The following is a 6,000-nucleotide window of genomic DNA, read 5'->3' on the forward strand; positions in this document are numbered from 1 at the left end:
TACAATAATTATATAATATATTAATATATATGATTTTATTATATTATTTTATTTTATTATTGCATATATAAACAATTGCACACATCAAAATATAAAATTTTAAGATCATTTTTTTATTTTTTGTCTATTTATTTTAATTTATGTTAAAATTTTCATTATTTTTTTTAAATTTTAAAAAACATGACTTAGCTAGGTTCGTGGTCTGGCTTGGCCTAAGACTTGGCCCGCAACACAACACGGGCCCGCACAAGCTCGGGCCATATATTATATGCAATAATTATATAATATATATTTGGGTAAATCTCTTAAACTACCCCTAATGTTCATGAAATTGACAAACTGTACCCTTATTGTTTGGATATTGTCTTGCGGTACCATTAAGTTTTCTGACAATTGTCTAACACATCCCTTTCCGTTAATTTTCTGTTACACTCCGTTCGTTCACATGTGACATCACGTGAATGTTAATTATTTTAAAATTCCTAAAATACCCTTGTTGTTCACCACCACTATTGAAACACCATCACCAATGGCAATTGTAGTGAGCCAATGACCAGAACACCACGACTACCTTGATGTCTCTAATTCTCCGCTTGTCACCCAAATCACTTCTGTTACTAAGATAATACGGGCTGACTCCCTACTCAAATCAAATACCATTAACCAAAAATAATTTATTAATTTGTTTTTTCACTACTAGAAGATGGTCCCTAAAACACATCTGAAGTCCCAAAGGATTTACCCACGTCTGACCAGACTGAAGTTTTAGATTGTTCCTATTTAGGCAATCCTGTTCCCTTAAGAGAAATCTTAATACGACTATAATTCTCTTTGAAATTAGGGAAGTGAGGAGAAGAACTTTGAAACAGGGAAAGAGACAGAGATTAATGAATCGTTCGTTGCCGAAGAAGGAGTTGAAGCAGTCGAGAATTGTCATTTTTGTGCTCCCAAGAAATCTCTGTTCATCTTCTCTACTTTACGTAACAACGAACTAGTGGTGGCAATCCCCTCTCCTCTTCGATCTCTCACTTACTCTCCCCTCCTTGTAACTTAATGGTGCACGATCTAGAAGCTCTTAATTGGAAGGTTGCCTGGGCATGCTCACGTGGCGAGCTAGATGAAACTACAAAACAAGGATCAGAGAGACCAGGGTGGATGACCCGGTAAGGTCGCTCTGATGCTTAAGTCAGTACTCTTATTGTGATTGCGAGCTGAAGTGCGAGTGCTAGAGAGCTTGAGTGTAAGTAATCATGTGTACTTGGGCCCTAGAGGGGTTATTGCCTATATATAGCTGAGTTGCCGTGGGTCTCACGAAATGGTTCTGGGATCTTCGGCCTGAGTGGATGAGATCTGTTTTCACTTTAGTCGGGGAGTAACGTATCAGTCAATGAAGTCTATCATTTTCGCCCGATCTGGGCGGGGAGAGGATAAGGTCTGCCATTACGTGGTGTGATCCCGTGAGGTTCAAAGTCCATTGGGAAGCTTCTAGAGTTGATTGCGTGTCACTTCGGTTCTTGGGCCCCGAACTAGATTAGGTGCCGAGGTGGCTTTGTGCCGAGGTGACCGAACACCCGAGCTCGAAAAACTGTTGACTAGGCTCCTTTTACTGAGTTGTCACCCTTCGGGCAGATCACGACCACGTGACCTTTACTTACTAGGTCGTGCCAAATAACTCCTCATCAATTGCCCCCCACTCCTCGTGCCAGGGGTCTTGACTCGATGCAGGGAGTTCATGACAAGCCCAAGTGGATTTGGCATGAAGTCTAGGTGATATGGAGGGTGGACCGTTGGTTGAACCTGTTCAACAGTTCAACTCAACCAGGAAGTGACCCAGATCGGTATCAGGTACACACAGACGTCAACTCAATTATAGTCTCAGTGGACATCAAAATGCGTGCTAAACTGATTTCAACCTTGGGAAGCGTGCAACCGGTTTTCTTAGGAATCGTTCGATCGTGTAGATCTCGGTTGTTGATTCCTAGATATATTGGTTATAAATAGGGGCCAAAGGGCCCATTTTCTTCGCCACAAAACCGTGAATCCAAAGTCCTTGAGGTCACATTCAAGTATCCCAGCTTGGCGTCAGCTATTCCTGGGTCCGAGTTTGTCTTGCTCACTTTTGTCTTCTTTTGGTGAGTTTGTCTTCCTTTGCTTTCGATTTTGTTGTCCTTTCCGTTAGTATGTCTAGTCTTAGCTTAGATAACCTTTTAGATGGGAGCGGCGAGTCCGCTAGGGCCGAGGTGGGGACCTCAGTACAGACCTCGGAGCCTCATCCTACTGAGGTGGGCACTTCATCACGGGATGTGGACTCCAATTCGTCAGAGGCGGACTCACCTAGGCGAGAGTGAGAGGCCTCTGGCAAGTCGGCCTCCACCTCACACCGAGGTCGCATTTCGGACAGCTTTGGTCCGTCTACCATGACAGCGGATAGACTCCAATCTCTGGTAGCAGGGTATAGACTTCCCAACGACCTTGTATACAGTATTCCCTTAGGCAACATTCCTTGGTATCACAGTCATGACAAGATCGTGGTCTTCGCGGAGCAGGTCGTAGCCGGGTTGCGTCTTCAACTCCACCATTTCATAATCGAAGCCATTAAGTTTTTTGACATTGCCATAGACCAGTTGCATCCAAACTCCTTCCATAACATCGTAGGTACCATTGCCCTTTTCCACGATTACAACTGACCTCTAGACCTCGGCATCTTCTCTTCGATCCTTTCCATAAAAAAAAAACTCGTCTTGTGTTCTACCCGAGCACAGAAGAAATTACTGTATGTCTCCTCACCCCGGGTACAAGTTGTTGCACAAGCTCCCTAACAAGGTTTCGTCTTAGAAGAGGCGCTACTTCGTGGTCCATAACACCGAGGGTGGCCTTTCCCAACTCATTGGAGGGTAGCCATCTAGGACCCTGGCGTCAGAGTGGACCCAAAGACAAGGGAGGAGGTCCGATCTTGGGCAAAGCTTGGCCTGAAGTTCGAAAACTTCGTGACCGAGGAGAAGCTCATGCAAGCTGGTCTAAGCCCTCCTGTTAGGTCACTAACTGTTATACCTTTTTCCTGTTTGTTTACTTCAGTGTTGTATCTAGCTTAGGTCATCACTTGTTGTAGTTTCCATGGACGATATCCCCGCTGACGAGCTCTTCAAGAGCATGCAGAAGGGAAAGAAGAAGAAGAGGGCCTCCAAGAAGGCTCGCCTCCATACCGAGATCACCACCTCTAACGTTGCTTCCTTTGCCCCCGAACACCCACCCATCGCGAATAGCCTCCCATGATCGACTTGGTTGAGTAGGACCTAGGCAAGGCCACTCCACTCCACGTGCCCGAGGAGACCACGTCTTTAGAGCCCCAGCCCATTGGGCTGACTCCGAAGTTTGGCCTACTCAAGAGCAAGCACGCAATATTCATCGAGGAGGTAGCTCATTGGGTTGACTTACTGGTTACTCAGCTTGGGGCTAGAGCAGCCACACACTACATGGTGGTAGGTATTCTATTCTTCGGTTATTTTATACTTAGATTTTTTCTTTATACTTATACTTGTTTTCTTCTTTTGGTAGGTGAACTGCTCGATCCACGCCTTGGCCTATCAGTTCGAGGTGAACTTAAAGCAAGCTCTCGAAGCTGAGGAGACCTCTCGAACTGCCCACTTCGAGCTCAACTTAGCTCGCAATGAGATCAGTCAGCTGAAAAATGATGCAGGAGACAAGAAGGAGCTATTGACTTTGTTGATGGCGAGAAGAATAAGCTCGAGGCGGAGAAGAAGCAGCTCGAGGAGCGCGAGGTGGCATTGAAGAGGGAGAATGAGAACCTTGAGGCTCTTGTGAAAGAGCATACCAAAATCCTGCTTCGGGTAATGGAGGTGGCCAAGGTCAAGGCGGTTGAGGAGTATTAGTCTTTGGAGGAGCTTCGAGAGAGGTTAGTTGAGGCAGGGACAACGGGTTACCGCAAGGGGTTTAAGCTCAGTAGGTGGTTGACCAAGCATGAATTTCCCCAACTCGATCTCAATGCCATCACCATGTCCAAGATCACCAAGGAGATGGCCATTGAAGCCGCCAAGGATCCAGACTCCAAGGCGGAGAGTGACGACGACTTTCTCAACAATGAAATGGCAGGAGAGGGAGAGGAGGTTGATACCGCTGAGGACCGCATGGAGATAGATCTTCTTGCTGAAGCCTCTATTGGGGATGAGGAACCCTAAACTGGCTGATGCCTCTTTTCTTGGACCCCCCTATGTAAATACTTGATGTCTCGAGCCTCCGAGCTCAGCTAAATAGTTGTAATTTTTTTTCTTTCTTCCTTTTTTTATACTATGTACTTGAAGTACTTTATCAATGAAATACAAACATTTTGCAAAACCTTCTCTGTGCAAAATTTTTATAAGTATAGATCACTCCCGAGCTCGTGAGCTAGACCATATAGGAGTGAAATTTTTCTAAGTATAGATTACTCCCGAACTCAAATAGGAACAATCGTTATTGTATGCCAGGGTGAGCAAACACGGTAGGGTGTACATGCCCGACCTATCTGCGTTCGGGCTACATTGCCTTACCCATGCCATAGTGATTGGGTTTTAATGAGTCCGTGCAGAAGAGGCGACTGGGTCTTAAACAACCTATGCCGAATAGGCGACTAGGTCTTATATCGTGTTGAGGTCTTTTGTCAGCAAGACACTATAGCCCTTAGGCTTCTAGGAATGACTTAAGGTCCTTTCTCCAATTTTTCGTCCATAGAATCAACTCGGTGGTCTTATGGACTCAGTCGTTTTTTGCTTGCATCAAGGTTTATAGGTAGTATCTCCTTAGGTTGTTGACATTCCAAGCATGAGGTACATGCTTTCCTTCCATGGTCTTGAGCTCGTAGGTTCATTCTCCGAACACCCGTCTCACCTAGTAAGGACCTTCCCACTTCAAATTGAGCTTACCCACACCGGGCTCAAGTACCATTACCTTGTGAAGGACCAAGTTGCTGACATGGAATAGTCGCTTCCTGACCCGTGCATTATAATACCGAGCTACTCGCTGCTAGTAAGCTGTAGTTCGAACGTGGGCTAGTTTGCGTACCTCCTTGACAAGGTCCAAATTAGTTCTGAGCTCGTCGTCATTTGTCTCTTCGTCATAGGTTTCGAGCCGCAACGTCGGTACTTCAATCTCTATCGGAATCATAGCTTCCATCTCATATGTGAGGTTGAAGGGTGTCTCGTCGATCGCGGTCTTGATGGTAGTTCAATAGGTCCAAAGGACACTCGATAGTTCATCCACCCACATGCCTTTAGTTCGCGCGAGGCGAGCTTTTAGTCCACGGAGGATAGCCCTGTTCGTCACTTCAACCTGTCCGTTTGCTTGTGGATGAGCTACCTAAGTGAAATTTTGTTGAATCCCCATTTCAACGCACTAGTTTTGGAATTTGATGTCTTTAAATTGCTTCCCATTATCCGAAATCAAGACTTTGGGCAATCTTAAATGGCACACGATGCTTTTTCAAAAGAAATTCTGCATATTCTGGGTTGTAATGCTTACCAATGGTTTGGTTTCCACCCACTTCGTGAAGTAGTCCACTACCATGACCAAGAACTTCCTTTGCCCGGTTGCCAATGGAAAAGGACTAATGATGTTGATTCCCCACTACACGAAGGGCCACGGGCTAGTAAGATACTTCAAATCGGTAGCAGGCTAATGGGGGATGTTGGCATGCCTCTGACATCTATCACATTTCTTGACGAGCTCGAGTGCATTTGCCTTCGTTGTGGGCCAATAGCAGCCTTATCTTAATGCCTTTTGGGTGAATTCCCTGCCCCCCAAGTGTAATCCACATAAACCTTCATGGATATTGCAAAGTTTGAGCTCGACTTTTGAGGGTCATAGGCAACGTAGGTAGGGGAGCGTGAAGGATATCCTGTACAACCGTCCGTCTATGAGAATGTACCAGGCTGATTGACGCTCTACCCTTTGGGCTACATTGCGTTTTGTAGGTAGGGTCCCGTTGAGCAGATAGTCAATAAGCGG

Source organism: Nelumbo lutea, chromosome 1, assembly GCF_056320005.1.
Source record: "Nelumbo lutea isolate HS-2025 chromosome 1, American lotus-T2T, whole genome shotgun sequence".
Taxonomy (NCBI): Eukaryota; Viridiplantae; Streptophyta; class Magnoliopsida; order Proteales; family Nelumbonaceae; genus Nelumbo; species Nelumbo lutea.